Raw genomic sequence first — 19872 nt, 5'->3', positions numbered from 1 at the left:
TGTGTCAGAGTTTCTCTGATGCCTGAGAAGCCTTGGACCTGCTACCTGTGCAAGTCAATTACCACATATAGATGGTAGGTGTTGTTGCAATTTTATTCTTGCTGTAGTTAGAAGATCACGCAAGGCAATATTTTCATGTAGGATGGACTGCATTTTTCAAATGAATTCATTCATCTCCACATCCTGGTGTGGAGAAAGTTTTCAGTGTTCATGATAAAATGGCGGTTGGGGCCAGAAAAGATACTGTGGAATATTAACAGGTCCTTTACTTGTTTCAGGAAATATAATCTTTTGAATCTATTGCCACAGGCTGAGAATCCCATAAAGAAAATACTGTATATAAAGACACAGTAGAGTCAGTATGATTTCTACCAAAGTGAAAGTGTTTCTAGAATATATTTAGTTGGAACGCAAATAGGATAGACTATTTCAGTTGGAAGGGACTGGCAGTAATCACCTAATCCAACTGCCTGACCACTTCCAGGCTGACCAAAAGTTAAAGTACATTGTTTAGGGCAGTATCCAAATGCTTCTTTAAAAATCAACAGTCATGGGGCACTGATCACCTCTCTAGGAAGCCTGTTTCAGTGATGGCCCTCTCAGTAAAGAAATGCTTCCTAATATCCAGTCCAAACTTCTTCTGGCATAGCTTTGAACCATTCCCATGTGTCCTGTCACTAGATACCAGGGAGAAGAAATCAGTACCCCCTCTTAACTTCAGGAAACTACAGAACACTGAGGTGGCCCCTAACCCTCCTTTTCTCCAAAGTAGAGAAGTCAAAAGTCTGTAGCTACTACTATTAGGACATTCCTTCCAGCTATTTCAGCTCAAGGAATATCCCTTCATACATCCTGCAGTTGGAAAGCTGGGAGATCACATGTTGAGCAGGAGACCTGCCTATGTGGCTGCATTGATTCTACCAGGTGCTAGAAGGTCAGAAGTAAAGGAACTGTTTTTTACTGGTTGGTCACCAAGCTGCCACACATCTGTCCACTGACACATGCTGGCCCACTGGGAATATATACTAAGGCTTGAAGCTCTCACTGCAGTAATTGATTCCCTTTCCTTTCTTTTTCCCCACCTTTTCCTCCTTCCCCTTTGTCTTCCCTCTTTTTTCTCCCTTTTGTGAATCCTACTGTATGTATTGTGTATGTAAAATTTGTACTTTTATGGCTATTTCACAGAAGGTATTAAATATTAAAATGAATCCACTGCTAACAAAAAAAAAAAAAAAAAAAAAAAAAGTTGTAGAGATTTCCCATAGTCTTGTAGCACAGGAAGAGGCATAAAGAAGAATAAATAGAATATTATGGGATATTTGTCTGCCTCTTTTAGAGTCTGATCTAATTCCTTGCAAAGCCACAAATGATCCATTCATTTCAGTTTGTATTGGTCATTTCAGTAGAAAGGTAGGTCCAGACAATTGACAAAAATTTCTATATAGAATTTAATACCATGCATATACTAGTAGAAGGTGTTAACAGAAGCCTGTACTCATAGTAGTCTCCAAGTGGAACAAATGTTTTAGTATGTTAATGATTTACAAAGAGCACAATAAATACAGAAGGACCTGAAAACAAAAACATCCTCTTTTGATCCTCTTTCCTGACAATGTATGGTAGGCATGGCAGGCAACTCTCTTCATCGTACTTAGTGTAGTCATCTCATACTTCATTTACTAGATTAATCCATTAGTAGCTCTCAATGCTTAAAATGCAGCTGTATCTGTGTGTACATTTGTATAGCACTTAGGAGTTATCAGTTCCAAAGAACATTTGCATTTCTCATAAGGGCATATGACTGATCCTATCCTATAAATGCACTTAGTATTAGCTGACATAAAAACACTGAAAAGGTTACCAAAGCCAAAGGACATCTTGCACAAATTAAAAACGAAGAACAAACACACTTATTTCAAGTCAACATTTCAGCATGCATTTCTCCAGTTTTATATAAACACCTAGAAAACATTTTATGTAGTCTTAGCAAAATAGCATATCAAATGCCAACACAAAATTCAGGTACTGTTTTTAAAATACTAAAAATCAAATTCTTGAATATCAAGATTACAAAGTAACAGAAAGAAAGAAATTTATCTTGTAGTTCGATATATATCGCATCTTATAATTGTAAAGTCACAGAAGAAGGAAAAATACTTTTACAGTTATAGCAGCTGTTGTTTCGATGTAGGATTTTTCTGCACACAGAAGTAAAGTATGCTTTAGATTATTTATTAAGGTACTTGGTCAATTGTCAAGGCATGGGTTTAAAGAATAGTAGAAGGATTAGGAGGTCTTTTCCTAAGAAATACAAATTCATTTTTCTGACTCCATTTGTGCTTTTTTTTTTGGTTACAGTCTTAAGCCCTGAATTTGAGCTGCTTAAGATGTTTTTTAGCCTAACACTTATTCAACTATATAGGACTCTATTCCTTTATGTCATCCAGTATCAAAATTAATCATAGGGAAAAAGAATCTGCAGAAGGAGATGAGAAGTTGTTATTTATTTGGCAGGCTCATTATGTATGTAAGTAGTTCACACTAAGGAAAGAAAAAAACAAACAGGTGAGCCAATGTTTCTGAGAGAAAACACAGCTGCCTCTTCAAATTCTTTTATTCATTGCCTGAGCTAATAGTACTGTTGGAGTAGTCTACAAGTTGAATGTAGATCTGCCACACAGGGACTGACATTTTTTTTGCCTTTACTTTTAGTAAGTTGAACTAATATATTTAATATAATCAGTAATATTTACCACTCTCAACATGGTGCACCAAAATGTACCAGATTTAGCTATAATACCAAAATCTTACCTGGATTTTAAATAAATGTTACAGTTTGCACAAAATTTTCCCAACAATAAAACACAAACAAGAAAAAAAAAGAATGCCAAACAAAAGACATACTACTTTACTGGAACATGTTTTATTTTATGTCTGGTTTATATTTTTTAAAAAATAATAAATATACATTGTTGGAATATATACATATTTTTAGTATAACAAAATCATTTTATGAATTGACTATACCCAAATTTCTAAGAGAACATTGTCTCTTTTAGGAATCATCATTCACCTCAATTTACAGATGTGAATCAACACATCCCTTAGGTATTCTTGTAGAAAAATATTCATCTATGGTGATAAAAATAACATTTATGTCGTGGATGCTAAAAATGTGCATGCATTTAATTATAAAGTGTATTAGTAAAATTATCTTATTACCAGTGCTTATGTCACCTGTGATGCTACCTAATGAAATATATATAAGGTGATCCAAAACTTTGGAGTGGAAATATACAGGGAAGCTTCTAAATAAAAATAAATTTAGTTCCAAAGTATTTAGTGATTGCCATCCAATTAATTTCCATAGAAATCAACTGTGTCAAGGACTTCTGAAAACTTGGCTTTTTTTCCTTTTTATTAAAATGTTTAAAAATAAATATAGACATTGACTATAATCCACAATATTTTTTCAGTGTTCATAAACTGGTCACCTTCTTGTCTAGTGAAAAAAATGGTTATAGGGCATGTATGAATACAATAAAGAAGTAGAGGAAGAAATTGGTCTGTAAATCTCATTAATTCTGTGATTAGCACAAAGCGAAATTATCTGCATGCTGAAGCACAACATTATTCTCTTACAGAAGGGCATGAAGGGTGAGCTGATGTTTGGTGTGCAGTATGTTAAATACATTTCAGTAAGCCAAGTGTGTAACATTACTCAAAATTTCTTTTATGGAAAAGATCTACTGCATGCTGAAATTACTCAGCTTTTATCTTCCTCAGTTCACAGACACCGACACATCAAAAATACCATCTTCTCTTTCCTTGTTATATTCAAAATAATAATAATAATGATAATAAAAAATATCACTCCAGCAATAAACTCAAGCTTTTTCTTGCTGAATATAATTTGAAATGGGCAACTACTTATTGTGTCAGATAAATGTCAGTAACTCCACTAGTCACAAATCTCCTTTGTATTGTTTCCAGAGCATTTATTTCAACTTATGCAGTTTCAAAGAACCTTGAGCCAATGTTTCAAGGATTACATAAACTTCAGTAAAATATTTCCTGCAGTAATATTTTCTGGTGGTCTAGGAAGAACATTTGGTTGGTCTATGCATAAGGTATGAACAGAGCTACTCTCAAATCTATTATTTTCTTAACTGAACAACTAGGTGAAAATGTATTAAGAAAAGAGAAAACATAATAAACAAAGACCATCAATACTGATTGCCATTTCTTCCTAGTTACTATACCAGCAGAAGTGAGTTACAACTTCAGCTGAAGTACTGGAGAGAATCTGGTGTTGATTTCTCATCAGGGGCATCCTGGCGTCTGTATCTTCAGATGGCAACACATCAGGGTTTCTAGGAACAGACAACTCTTCTGAGAATGACTACCACAGCTGTTAGAGCCATAACTCCCAGATGGCCGTATGAAGACCAGGGAAATCGTAGCAGTGGTATTTTGACTGGTGATCACAATACCCTTCTCTGAGCTGCTGTGTCTTGCAGCTGTAGGGTTATCCTGCTGCAAGGGCAAAGGAAACATGCATAAGAGCCAAGGGAGCAGTTGCACCAACTGGCAGGATCCAGAGTAGAGCTCTGACAGCTATGAAGGTTTTGACATATAGCACATTCAAGAATTGTGTATGGAGTAAGAGGAAAAGATCAGTGATATTCTATTGTTTAGCACCCACTTCAGTGGCAACAGCAACAGCTTCACTGTGGATTTCATGCCATTACAAAGTTTGCTCACTGTTGCATGGTTATTAGAAGAGAACTGTCCACTTACTAATGCATGCTTGTGTGCAGCATGCAGATCCAATGTGAATGTGCTGTGGCTGCCACCAAACATTGTCCCACTGAGGAAAGTGTATACAGTAAAGCATTTCTATATATTTCAGATTGTATATGGAAGAGTACTTATAGTATCTTTCCATAAGAAACTTGAATTCAACAGGAGGGGTGGAAGTGCTTGCGACTGAAGGAACAAAGTAATTACAGCAATAAACAAATAGGGATCTGAGATATCTTCCCTCTGATGCTGATACCTAAAGAATGAATCAGGTGATTCTCACTGGAAAGGCTTTTGTCTTACCTTTCTTCCCACTCACCTTCTTCACACTAAACATCTCTGTGATATCATTTGCAAAATACAGGATTAAATCTTTATTCACCAAATCCTTTTAAGAGAGGAGGAAGTTGAGGTTTCACAGAGAAACATGTCTATAGAAGTCAAGCTTCCCAAGAAACTATAGATCTTTGGTAAAAATGGAAAACTTGGTATATCTAGGACAAAGAATTTGATTTTAATCCAGTTTGAGTTCTGTCAATCTAAAAGCTTAACCTATTTAAATACTACAGAAAAACTGAATTAACAATAAAACTTATTTTGTTTGATTCGTTGGTTTTGGTGATTTCAAGGTAATGCCCATATGGTTATGAAATTTAACATGTCAATAAGGATGCCAGTATTGTTTGCATGGAAGATCTTCTCTCTTGAAAGAGCACTTTAAAGCTTAAGAACAGGCAGGACTGTGATTCAGGTGAAACCCTGTTCTAACAACAGCTCAGGTAACACAGTAAGGTGCAGCAAAAACAACAATAGTCGGTAAAAGTAAGCTGATGGTCTCCCAGTTTTCGTTGTGTCTTTTAATTTCCAGATCCCCATTGCATAGTAGTATTGTTACAGAAAGCATAAAACCCCCCTGTTTTGTGGGTATTATTGATACATACAGCTTTAGAAGACATACATTCTTTCGGTCAGTGTTTCTAACAGTTTTCCCAACAAAATGTTGGTCTTTATCACAGCAGACATTGAGGACAGGACAGAAGACATCATTTTGCCATTATATACAATTTTAATGTGCCCATGTCTTGAGTTTGGCATACAGTTTTGGTCTCTGCATCTCAGGAAGCTGCAGCTACTCATGAAAATCAAGAATAGTAGTAGCTCTACCTTTCCTCATTCACGAATATGCATAGTAGTCAACACAGAGAGCATCCACATGTGATATCTATTACTTATATTAATTTTAGGTATAAAATTAAGTGGTAAACTGTTTTCTAGAAGAAAAAAAAAAGTGTTTGTTTTTAAAGAGAAATGTTAGAAGATTGTGAAATGATTGTAGCAGAAATAGGGATTCAGACATCTCTTTTACTACAGGTGAAAATGAAAAAAGATTGATAAAACAAATACAATAATCATGAAAAGTACTTCAAAGAATGGATAAGCTGCAACCACTTTAATAACTGTCATGTGGATAAAATAAAATTAGTTTCCTATTTAATGAGACCTTACAACTTCGTGCCTTCGTCCACTTATCTCTTCCTAGAGATTTATGCCTCCTCAATTATAGCCTGGAAACACAAAGATTTCAGTTGGTGTTTAACATATATGGAAGGTGAGAACTTCAGAGAGAAACTTAGAAATATAGCAGAAAAAACCTACTTACATCAGTGATATGCAGCAAACTTCTAAACATAGTGGAATAAAAAACTTTTTTAGATACAATTTTAGCAATTCTGTTGTTGTGTCTGAATAGTTGAGTAGAAAACTAACATCAATCTCTAATGCAGGAATATTGACTCTCTTTGGAAAAACATGCAAAAAAAGATGTCTGATAGATTCTACATGTCCATCAACTGCTCAGCTGAATCTCAGAATATAGTTGATGTTTATCAATTTAAATACCTACCATTCAATAACAATTATGTGTTTTTATGAATAAACACCTATTTTACCTATCACAAAATCAGAATTGCTAAGACTGGAAAGCATCTCTAATGGTCATCAAGTCCAAGTGCTCCCTGCTTGAAGCAGGGCCAGCTAAACCAAGTTACCGTGGGCCATGTCTAGTACAGTTTTGACAATCTGCCATGATAAAAACTATGGTCAACCTGTTCAAATTATCATTCTCACAGCAAAAAAGATTTTTCTTACGTATAAATGTAATTTCCCATCTTTCAGTTTGTGTGCATTGTTTTTTCTTCTGTCACGGAGCACCACTGAGAAGTCTGTCTCCATTTTCTTTATTCCTCCCATCAGATAGTTATACACACTGACAGTATCCTCCTGAACCTTCTCTTCTGCAGGCTGGATGATGCCATCTCTTTCTACCTCTCCCTCATATGACAGATTGTCCATTCACTTAATCATTTGTTGGACTTACTCTGGCAAATCCATATCTCTCTTGCACTGGGGAGCCAAGACACAGTATTCCAGATGTGTATCAGCAGGGCTCAGCTGAGAGGAAGGAACACCTCCCTTGGTCTACTAACAACACTCTTCCATGACTAGTATGTTGTTGGTTTTCTTTGCTATAAATGTGCATGGCTCATTAATGATAAAGTTTGTTTTCTGGTAGAGGCCCCGGGTCTCTCTCTGTGAAGGTGATTTCCAGCTGGTTGTCCCCAGTGCTTACCAGTGCCTAGGTTATTCCTCCCTAGACGAAGGACTTCCCATTTCCTTGGGAGTCCATTTCTGCTATCAAGGTCCCTCTGAATGTCAGCACATCCATCTAGTCCGTCATCCACTTCTTTGAGTTTTGTATCATTTGCACTCCTGTTGTGGTGTGATGTGCTGTGTCCCACCATTTAGGTTGTTAATGAAGGTGTTGAACAGTATGGCCTCAGTGTTGGCCTCAGGGGCCCTGCACTAGAGATTAGCCTCCAGGGGAAAATGCTGTCACTGATCATAGCCCTCTGAGCCCAGCAGTTCAGACTCTTCACATTCCCTCTCTCTTTCTACTTATCTAGACGTTACTTCTTTGTCTAAAAGCAACTTAGGGAAGACTATACCAAAAGCCTTACTAAAGTCAAGGTAAAAAACATCCAATGCTCTTGCCTCATCCACTACATCCATCATCCTTTGTAGACAGGTTGATGAGCTCTTGGGTGTTAATAAACTATTACATATATTATTCAGATATTCTTATGGAAAGGCTAACTGTATTGGTGAAATTCTTGCACACTACTTGATAAAAATCCTGTGTAGAGTAAAATGTGATTACTTATACATTAAAAAAATAGATTTTGTCCTATAGATTCATATAAATAATCCATCTGCAGTTGTGATTAAAAAAAAAAATCAAACCAAAACAAAAGAACCAGCCTGTTATTTATATAATCTGAAGTTTATTTGTGAAACTTGTTTATTTTGAAGTCAAACCCAGTAATACCCAGAACGATTATAAACTCACTAAATACCCTGACACTAATGGGTTGACTTGAATAAATAAGTTAGGATGGCAACATTAAATCCTTTGGGAACTCAGCAATAAAGCCAGTATGTGCAGTTTACTAGACCAAAGTATATTTATCCAAATCCTGTTGGTAAAAGGCATTTCCCCTTTTATTCACTTTAAACTTCTAGAAGATCATCTTGAATTCTAAGAAGGTCCCAACAGCTCATTTTTCCCTGCAAATCTGGGTCACCTAACCTACAGTACTTTATTGAAGTGCAGGATGTAGAGTGATTTCTAGATTTCAGTAGGTAACTTTTCCAGTAATGTGTTTTAATATGCCTTAGAATATTAGTTTAATAAAATATAACAACAGTTAAGCCTCATAATAATTTTTTTCTCCATGTCTAATTCTGATACTATAACTCATAACTACATACTGTCACTGCCATAGTTGTTAAATTTACCTTTATCAGTCTAATAAGATGATTTTTTTTCTCTCTAAATGTCATGCTGACATACAGAACTGTTGAAATGGTAGGAGATAAGAATTTTTTGATATTATATTAAAGTTACAAATTAAATAACATGATAATTACAAGTTTTCTAATTAATTTGACTTTTTTTTTTTTTTTTAAATCATAATTTGCAGTTTGGCCCACATTCTCCATCTAGAAAATGGTTTTGAAAAACACAGTGCAGAGCACAGGAAGAACAGAGCTTCTCCAAAGTGTATCAGTTTGAGATTGGAATGCCTCAAATGTGTGTAAAATTTGTCACAGACCCTGTTACTTTGAAATTTTAATTCTCTTCAAATATTAGCAAGTTGAAAAATACTGTTAGTATGTGTGTTTCACATCATATAACATTGGAATGAATTTGCTTTTATTTTTCTATTAAACTATAAAAATTAATGGTATTTAAGATGTTGTACAATGTGTTAATGTTGGGAATCCAGATTGTGTTTTTTAATTATTTAAAAAGCAGCAATGGATTTAGGCCAGGACTGTGCATCTCTTGGACTCTAATGAACCTGGAATAAGTCCAATCAAGTGGACATAACTAACATTTATAAATGGTGACAGTTCACAACACCCTTAACTTATTTTTCCTATTTATTTTAATGTGACAGATAGCAAAGGAGGTTTAACTATGGCTTTTATAACAGCTTTTCTATTATTCCGACTTCCTATGCTTGGATAACAGTTTATTCCAGACCAGTCCGGTTTCCTTTGCTTGATCCTGCAGCAAAGTCGTAATAATCCTATTGGTAACATTACAGGCTGTTGCTATGGAAATTAATGTATTATCTCAGAAAAATGACAGATGGGTTGAAGAGGGAACAAGCCCATACTTAAACACTGATCCTTACATGACTAACTAATCCCTAAACGGATGTCACTTAGAGAACAGCTAATTTCAAAGACTTTACTGAAACCATGTGACTGACATGAATGGCAGAGGACAGAGGCTATGTTAAGTATTTTGCTTCAATTTAGTTAAACTATCTCAGTTTCATTCCCACTTGTGGCCCATATTGCTTTTCTCTGTACATGTTCCAGACAGCCTGCAGTAGGTCAGGAACCATCATAAGATAGCAGCAGATAGCAGCATTGTGTGCAGTTTAATAGCTTCTCCTCATCTCCCCCTCTGTGTGGATGATGTCATTAAAAAAAGAAGTGGACAAGGCAGGATCAATGAAGTAGCTATCATTTGCTGATGCACTTCAGATTTAAAAAACAAAACAAAACAAAACAGAAAATAAACAAAGACGATGCGCATTATACCATCACTACTGAGCATATTTTAAGTCTTTAATCGTTGAGGTTTATTCTTTCTCTTAAACAAAAACATTAGGGCTTTTTGCCCATGGCAGTATAAATCAGGCTAAATTATGGAAAATGCAGCATATAGCAAGTGGAATTTGCACAAGAATTTGCAAAATAGGAGTGTAGGTTAAAAAATCCTCTGGGATACAAGTGCTAATAGTGAACTGGATCAAGGTAGTAGAATGAGAAATTTAGTGTGTTGGATTTTTAAAGGAGAAAACCATGACTATGGTATGGAAATTTGTATAAGACTGACAAGTGACAGCTGATTTTCATTCAATACACAAAATGTTTTTGTTTTTGGAAAAACAGAAGGAAAAACACAAAAATAGGCTTTTTTCCCATTTTCCCAATACTAAATTTCACCATTTTGATAAGTTTTTCTTTGGAATAATTTCACTACTTTTCATAAATCACATTCCTCTTTGCTGGGGTTTTTTTTTTTAAATGTCTCTGCCTATGAATAATGATGTTGCAACAACTGTCAAAAATATACTATTGGTAAATACTTAGCAAAAAGGAAGATCTGGCTCTGCTGCTGATAAAATACTGAGTATTAAAATTATCTTATAATGCTATGAGTAATAGCAAGAATAACTACTTATGAAAATGTATGTCTGAGTAAAATCAGTAGATAACATATTATTATTTCAGAATCATTAAAAAAATATGTATCAAAACAGGGATTTAATTTAAAGTCTCCAGAACTGAAAGCCAGTGACCTAAAATATGTCATAATTTTAATCACCAAAAAAAAAAAAATCAACTCCACAAAGGTAAGCTATTGTTTGAATTATTTGAAGGAAAAATTGCTACATCTGTGAAAGACGTATCTTCTGCAAATTATATTCTTTTGTAGAAGAACACCTGCACTGACCCACTCTTTCACTTAAAATTCAATGAAAGAAGCAAAGAAATTAACCCCACCATCCACACTGCAGAGGAAAGCTGTGTAGTAATAACAAGCAAGATTAGGAAACATGAATTGATGGGTCATGCCAGACATCTGTTCTGTAACCATACACATCATGCTTTTTCCTACCTTGTTTTTTCTTGGTTGACTTTTTTTTTTTTTTTTTTCATGTGAAGTTAATCAGGTGAATAGGAGACGTTAAATTCTGTAGTTTCATTTTAGCATCTGCTAGAGACATAAGTGAATATGAGAGAATAAGTCCCAATGGACTAGTGTTGTTGCTGTTAGGTGGAAGTCAAAGATAGTTCAGAGCCATTAGAAACAGATAATAGTGTTGTAATTGAGTAAAAAACAAAGCTGATATCCAAAGAACAGTGTGATAAGGAAGGTAGCATATAGTGGATTTGGGCTGTCTTTGTTACTCGCTCTAAGAATAAAGAATTTCTCTTATTTATTTGTTATATAGGGGTTGAAGGGTTGTTATATGGGTCAAAGATAACATTAGTAACAATACTTTTATCAGATTGCATGTAATTTCTCTTTCAAAAGAAATAATAGTATTTGGTCCTGTCAAGGTAGTTATAATGATCAAATATTTGTGATACCATTAAGAGTTGATTGTATACCTTTCTTCCAGGGAGCTAGCATGCAGTTCATTTAAATATGAGATAATACTTTTGATAAGCTTACTTCTAAGAAGTACAGCATCAACAGATGTGTTGACAGAAGGAAACAAAGAGAGGCAGAAGGAATTTAGTGTCACAAGTATTTATTATGCAAGAGGTATAGTGGAGGCTTCTGCAAATCATACACTAAAGCTGCCCCGTATTTCTGAACAGCATTGCCTGGATATCTTTGAAACTGTGATAGGAATGAGAAAGAGTTCTCATGCCTCAGCCATACTTCCAGAATACCACAGGAGCTCTGTAAATTTTCTAACCTGAAGTCATATCTCACAAGCAAATAAGAAGTAAACGGTGTGAGTATTTAATTCAACCTTTTTTGTTGATTCTCAATGTATCTGTATTTCAAAAATTTAATTTTAAAGCCAAATATTCTATAATTATCTTTGCGATGTGATACTCTGAGGCTATGTGATGATTCATATCAATTCATGGAGGTTTAGGTCAGAAAAGTTACATTATTTTTTCATGTTAAGGTTGGTTGTAGAAGAGCTTAAGGATATCTTAATTTCTTATCCTTATTTACAAGGCAGAACTTTGATAAAATGTCTTACAGTGAAGTATCAGTAGAAAAATTACCAAACAAAACATTGAAATGAACAAAACCACTAAAGACAAAAACCCACAAACTTTAAAAGAGCTCATTTAGAACTATCAGATTATTGTTTGTCATAAATAAACAATTATTTGAAGGGGATTAGATTACATAAGATAAGAGAAAGGACTTTAGACCAGAAACACTTCTGTACTGAACAAGCTGGTAAAAACCATTTAAGAATAAACTTATGTACATTGATAAGTGGCATCATGGGGAAGATTTAACACAGATTTCACTGCAGAAAGTCTTGAATCAAAATCTGTGTAAGTTTTATGACGTCTTCTGGATAAGATTTATTGGAATGAGTCCTGGGTTTCCAATAAACTTTCATAAGATATCTTAAAAAAGGTTCTTAAAGAGATGAAATCATCATTAAAAGGGGATGATAGGTGTCTCATAAATTTGAAACACAATGTTATAAGGAGGAAATAAGGAAAAGTAGGAAATCAAAGAAGCAAAGAAATAAGCACTTTACAATGGAGATTTTCCACAAAGCTTTTGAGCCATCTGTGGAGTGCAGAAAATATTCAAACTGCTTATAAATAATGTGGAAAAGGGGAAATATGGAGGTAACAACAGCGAGCTGAGAGCACACAGTTAGAACTGACTACAGAGAGACTCAGAGGGATCTCAAAGCATTGTGAATCACTGGGTGATAAAAATGGCAGACAAGACCCAGCACTGATAAATACAAAGTAATACTCACGAAGGCAAAACCAGTCACAGTCACACATATATAGTGTTAAGCTTGAAATAACTATAACATTCAGGAAAGAGGTCTTAATGTCATTATTGAATGGTTCTATTGAAAATATCAGCTTGCTATTCAGAAGTGGTTAAAAACTCATGGAAGATGTTTTGGATTAGTTGGAAATTTGAATTTGGAAATTTGTTTGCTTTTTAAAAAAAAATTGGAAATTTGCTTTTTTTAAAAAAGCAAACAAATTATTTTGTTATTTATTAAAAAAATGAATAGGCAACACTTATTCTTCATTTTTCATCATAGTTTATGTATAGCCATTGTAGAATAAACAAAAGCTCTTATGTGGAATCCCTATCCATATATGTAAAACTGGTCTTTGGAATTCATTGTTACAGGAGAAAAATATGAAGAGTTCAAAAACTATTAAGTAAATTCATAGAAGAATCGTCCATATATTAAACATGGTGCTGTGTCTGTAGCCTCCGGAGTGGGAAGTCTCAGAACCACCATCAACCAGATACTGGAGCCAGGGAGAAATATTCACTGCTTTCCATACTCTATCTCTAATCATTTATCACAAGCCGTGAAGAGCAACAGAAGACCTTTATCCTGGCCTAGTATGATGGTTTTTACATAAGGGATGGGTTGTGGAAAAGTTTTGCTAGAAAGGTATGAAAGTCCTGATTTCAAATGCACAGCAGTCAACAGCAAGAATCCCATCTGTGCCCACGGCTTTGACACAGACCTAGACCTTCCTTACCAGCCCTGAATTGCCATCCCCTGTCTGGAGGCACAGGAGGAACAACTGCCCTATCCACCATTAAGTTTCACCACAGACTTTGAAAGAGGCTTAAGATGCTTATGGACCTTCCTTCCACAGGTCGTTCCTGCTGGCTGGATTTCACCCAACAGGAGAAGTTGCCATGCCAGCAGTGCTCAGCACACATGGGATATAACATCAAGTGGAATGACCTTCAGAAGACGTCTCTCTCTCATGCACTCCCAAAGCATTATGCTTTTTCAGCACCTGTGAAGAGAGGATAAGTTAAAGTAGGCTTCAGCATTTAAAGTTTAACATAATGGAGCAGTTTATTTTCACAGTCTGATCATTTTCCAGCTGGCTTTCTGACATTCTTCAGTTTTATTCTTTGTGCCTACCTCATCTAAGGTATTTACTTTACAGAAGTATCACACAGACTGTATGTGTATTTGGTTCAAACAGGCAGAGGAACGTAGTTTCATAAGCCTTTACTCCCGTACTTACTCACAGAGCAATAGACATCCAGAGCTATCATAGAAAAAATGATACTATATTTTGGAAGGAAACTGTCTCATTTTACTTCCATCTGCTTTAAGTATTTTTAATAAACCTCTTGCCATAATATCTGAGTGTTAATAAGTACAAACTAAGTTTCACTTAGAGAGAGAGACTATTTCACTACAGAGACCAGTGTAAAGAGCTCCTGTACTTTTAAATATTTTTTGTAAGGAATTTATTTATTTATTTTAAATATTATTCTTTGATCATGACTTTAAACTTTATCAACAAACTGAAATCTGGAAGCTTCCTTCTATGCCAAAGCCTAAGATGCCAGGAATTTGCTAAAGATAGAAGTGCTATAGCTTTAAGATAAGCATCAATCATTTCATAGTTTAGAAAGAAAAACCAAAGTTTTCTGTAAACTCTGTAAACAGCCCTGTAAACACACTCTATAAACAGCTCAGCTTCGAAATCCATCAAAATATCAACCTCCTTCTATCGGAAAGAGCATTCCTGAGCACTGTGCAGCTATGCCTTGAAGCAGAGACTGTCCCACTTTGTTAACTATACCACCAAGCCAAGTTCTCCTCTACAAATGAGCAGACAAGGACTTTTTGAAAACAACTGAAGATTTTACAAGGTATTTGGCAATATACCCTAACATATCAAATTGTTTTTCTTCTTGGAGGGTCCAAAACAGCATTATACTTAATTTGGAATTTAGGCTATCATACATTGAGGCTTTGTATGCTGACATTTTCTTAGTGAACACTTTCTTCTACTTGAACTCTTGCCTAAGATTTTGCGTTTTATAAGACAAACCTGTTCAGCCTGCATGCTCTGAGCACTACATCTCCTCCTGTACAGAAATGCCAGGGTTTACAATCAGTAGACGCAGAGCTGAGTTTGGATGCTACAGCTTCAGCAGTTCATTCTCCTCTTTCCTTCGTTGCCATTCCTGTGTCTGGTCATGCATCGCTAAGGCATAGTCCCCAGCCCCAGATCTCTTGAGCTTTCCATCTCTCACTCGTGAGGAGCCATGCTGGTTTGCATCTCCTTTTTCACCTCCACTCACCCCCTCTGTAAATTGTGGCATCCTTTTGTTTTTTGATCATCAGGAATACGGTAACCTTGGCAGAAATCACTTTAATCATATTTTTCCTTCAAAAAAATTCTTTACTGAAACTTCAAACAAATGTTTTATGAGAAATTTCTGACAAAGTCAATGCAGACTGCTTTTCAAAGTATCTTTTTCTTTGAAAAAAGTCTTAAAAAGCATCAAAATAAAATGTATAAAAGCATTCATGCTTATCTGTTTGGTTTGCATAATCAAGCTCACTTCAGGAAAAAAGGTAATATCCTCTAATTTCCTGTAAACCCGGAAAGATTTTTTTTAATTCTTTTAAACCAGTAGATTGCATATGAAATCTAAAAAATGTAATCTTTTTTAATGAACAATTTAACAATCATAGTGATTAATAAAAAGTCATTTTGTGGAATTTATTTTGGGCGTTTTTTATTCATCAGATCTATGTTTTTGCACACTGTGTGAAAGGAAAAGCATCTTTAGTTCTAAATCAATTTTACGAGATTAAGGACAGCTGTTCAATTTTCTTCTGTTTATTTATATCAGAATGATTGTGTCAATACCCACCCCTCTGAGTTAAAATATGCCAAAGACTTTCAGTTTCATTCTTTGGCAAGCAGGGTTGGTTTCCAATGATGCTTTTTTTTACTTCTAACCCCATATTTCTTTTTCTTTCCCCTTCATTTTTGTTGTTATTATCTGCACAATACGGACCAATTTTCTATTTTCCTTCTGAAGAAGTCTATAACCACAAGTGAAAACTCTTTATTTCCTAATAATGAAGTTATCAAACATGAGTTTATCAGTTTATAGAAGACTTATGAGTCATAAACTGTGAGGACTCCCTCCTAAAAATATCTTATTTACATACTTATAGTATAATGCTGGTAAAGAAAGTCAGTGAGAAAGGAAATAGGCAACATTTGCAAAGAAAATTTCAGAACTGAGATTGAAGCAGCAAATTTTTAAACTCAGAATTAATTGCCTCCACCCGTGGATTCAAACACCCTATACTGCATGATGTGAAAAAGGGATTTTGAAATGCTTCCTACTTTTCAAAATGGGTATATATCTTCAGGTACTATGGTCACAGTTAATTTAATTTTTGTTCAGGCACTATAACTACAAAAAAGTGCTCCTGCAACACACTATTAGCATTTTTTAACTAACAGAGATTCTTAAAATAGAATAATTAGTTCCCATTTACAGTAGAACATACATTATATCTTCACTCAGAAATGCAGTTTAATTAATCTAGAGTTATAATCTCTCTGGTCTTCCAACCTTTTTTAAATGTTTTTGAACCTTTTTCTCTAGGCAAACAAGCTAGTTATGAGCTGGAAATTAATTTTATACATTTGGTCTTATCCGTTTCTTTGAAAGCTAGTTCCCCATTTGTCTCAGCTTAGTGAAATTGCCATGCAATTAAACAATGAAAACTAAGCCTGTTTGGCCTAAATGAAAAGAAATGACAAGTAGGGAAAAACATCTGAAGAACTGATCAGATGTGGATTAATGAGCACACATTTCCTTTTTCCATTTTGGTAATAGCAGACTAATTAAAATGATGCACTAACTTTTATTCAAACAATAACACATCACAATAACACTATTATTCCTGATTTGGTAAAGCCAGTTATGATGATTATACCAACTGATTTCTGTCAGAAAATATTTTAAGAACTTGAAGTTGGATCATTAACAGATTTACTTATTTATACAGAAAGGAAAAAATATTATTATTTCTGTCAAGTGAGACTTTATTGTAACACTAACCTCCTGGACTTTTCTTACTAGGACAATGCATTGCCTCTCTTTCATATGCAACAATTCTGGTTTTTTTCTAACATATTTTATCACTCATGCATTTAAAATGCCATCCACCATATACTCTTTCTTTCCTTTTTCACTTGGAGTTTCATTCTTGCCACTCAGTGTCTCTGAAATCTATATAGACTAGTTTTGATAGAGTTTAAATTTATATGAAAGAAACATACACAAAACAAACTTTTTAGAAGTTTATGCCTTTGTTTTTTTTTTTTTTTTTTTTTTTAAAGTCATTCCATCTTTGCTGTAGAGATATGACATTCTAGTTTTACTTAAGACATTTCAAAATGCAAAAAATGTAAGGGAGCAACTTAAGAACCGTCAGTTTTTGTTGAGTTCTTGGAGTACGTGGTATACTTGACTTGAGAACTACTCTTTTTCTCATGATGTTAGAAGGAGTAAGTTTCATCAACCATTGCTGACTCAGGCATTTATAACTTCAGTGCCTATTTTCCTTAAATTTAGACTGTGTGTGCTTAGTGCTATCAGCCACAAAACAAGTCAGATTTATTGTCCCATTACTACACACTGCTCTACATGTATTTATTTATCTAAAAATAAAAATAAAATCAACTGATTTCTATGTTTCTATGTAACTATTGCCTCTAAATAAATGCACTAGACAAATGTATGAAAAGAAGTAGTCTCAATTCTTTACTCATCATTTATACTCTAAGCAAAAAATAACAGGAAATCTTTATTAGTTTCTTTTTAATATACAGAATACATTGAAAAACTTTGAAAGGAGACAACGAATCATTATGTGTAATTAGCCACACCCCTACCATACTGAACAATAAGAAGTTATATGGAAAACTGACAAAAAATAAGTTATATTTGTTCCTATGAAGCTAATGTAAAACAAAAAAGAACACTGAAAAAGAAAGGAGAGCTTTATTAACAAGTAGGAGGGTCCTATTTAACCTGTACAAATTATTATTTCTACCTCCCATCAGGACTGAATTTCAATGTACTTGAAATCCCAAGCTAAGAACATGCCCAAACTGTCTGTTTTTACTGAAACCAACAGGTCTTATTCTTGAGTACTTGTAATTCCCTTTAGTGCTACTGCAGTGGGAAAAAGACTTTATCTTGCCTTATGGCAATAGGTGTCATAAAGGAATCCTCAGAGGATGTATGGCTGCCTTACCCCATAGCACAAAGGACAGACACATCAATAGGGTTTACCTCTAAGCACCTGACATAGAATCTCTTTTTCCCATCACTAATACCACTTTATCCTTCTTCCTCTGCCACTTTGAGATTGCTGGATGGGGAAATGAGAAAGCAGAGAGTTTTGATTCTAGTGGCTTTGATGTTAGGTCTTCCTGAATTATTACTGCTGATTGAGATGCAAGTTTCAGTTTAGCTCTGATTTGCACCAGTATGCAACATTTTCCAGAATAGGGTTAGAGTTTTTAAGATTTCCTCTCCAAAGTTTAATGCTACTCAGGACCTGTTTTCTTCTTTATTGCTTCTCAGTTACAATAGTGTTACTTCCTCCATCTAATCTATTTAGAAATTTCTTTTCACCTCCTCTTAGCTGTTTTGTCTCTAACTGCTATCTAATCTTTCTGCTCACTTACTTCAGACACTAAGACAGGAATAACTTTCTGTAGAATTTGCTGACCGTTAAAATGTGAGGAAATAATATTATTTAAGTAAAGTTATAGACATTTTGACACATTGGATCTTCAATGAAATATGGCATAAAAACATTATTTGAAGCCTGTTCTGATACTGTTTTGAACACTCCATAGAAACAATTCACCAAGCAAAACAGAAATCAGTGAACATATTCAGATATAGAAAGAAAACTCTAGTCACTGCAGGAAAATTTTCAGCAAACTAGAAGCAAATAAAATTGTGATAGCATTTAATTTTCATGAAGATTTCTCTGGGCAAATGGAAAAGTGAAACAATTAAAAATTAAGTAAAAGGGAGGAGACCATTTGTACACAAGCACAGAAGTAGAAATAGTATGTAAGTTAGGGTACAATTGGATGACAGGTTTTTTCAGAATCTAGAAAAAGACTAATGTATAGTGACAAATCTGCCAGTAATAGTGGTGATCAATGGTATTACATCCTGGCAGTCCAAACCAGAAGTTACAAGACAGTATGGAGTCCTGTTGACATTTTAAGCCCTGGCTTCTCTAGAAGATTATTCAAAAAATGACTGCAATTAAAAAAACTGTTCCCTTTAACAGTCACTATTTTCAGGAGATGTTCTCAGTTCAAACAAAAAAAACACACAAAAAACCAAAAACACAAAAACAAAAACACAACAAAAAAACCAACAAAAAAAACAAAAACCCCAAAAAACAACAACAACAACAAAACCCAACCAACCAAACAAAAAACACATTCCCAAAAGGACAAAGATGTGCAAAATTCAACCAAAAAAAAAATACAGGGAGACATGATCCACTGAGCAGGCTTTCAGGAGTTGACAGTAATCCAATTGTTGTAGTTTATAACACTGATATGAAAAGAACAGTGTATATTCAGTCAGATCAATGACTATTAATCATAAAATGGAAGAATTTAAAGATGGAATAGCCCTGTTAGGTCATTCAGCCCGCACAGGCCTTCTCTCAAAAATACACTCCAATTCACTCCATAGCATATAGAATATAGCTTTACCGACATAAACTCCACTGCTTCAGTTTTTACAGCACAAAATAGAATTACTTCTATTGTTGGAAGCTGTTTAGCTTTTTGTAAAATCTGTCATTATCTAGTTTTGGTCTGTATCTTTTGTAACCTTTTTTTACCCAA

At 34.6% G+C, this 19872-nt stretch overlaps 1 long non-coding RNA gene across 1 annotated transcript in view; it reads left to right on the top strand.

The window, feature by feature from the left end:
• Positions 1-17618, top strand: part of LOC126641366 (uncharacterized) — a 90708-nt gene extending 73090 nt beyond the window's left edge. Inside the window, exons 2-3 of the long non-coding RNA XR_007629240.1 lie at positions 11773-11912; positions 13313-17618. This is a non-coding gene — a long non-coding RNA (uncharacterized LOC126641366). The remainder of the gene's footprint in view (positions 1-11772; positions 11913-13312) is intronic.
• The last annotated feature ends 2254 nt before the right edge of the window (positions 17619-19872 follow it).

The sequence above is a fragment of the Myiozetetes cayanensis genome, unplaced genomic scaffold (assembly GCF_022539395.1).
Source record: "Myiozetetes cayanensis isolate MyiCay16 unplaced genomic scaffold, myiCay2020 scf1, whole genome shotgun sequence".
NCBI lineage: Eukaryota > Metazoa > Chordata > Aves > Passeriformes > Tyrannidae > Myiozetetes > Myiozetetes cayanensis.
This window is presented reverse-complemented; position numbering and strand designations above follow the sequence as displayed.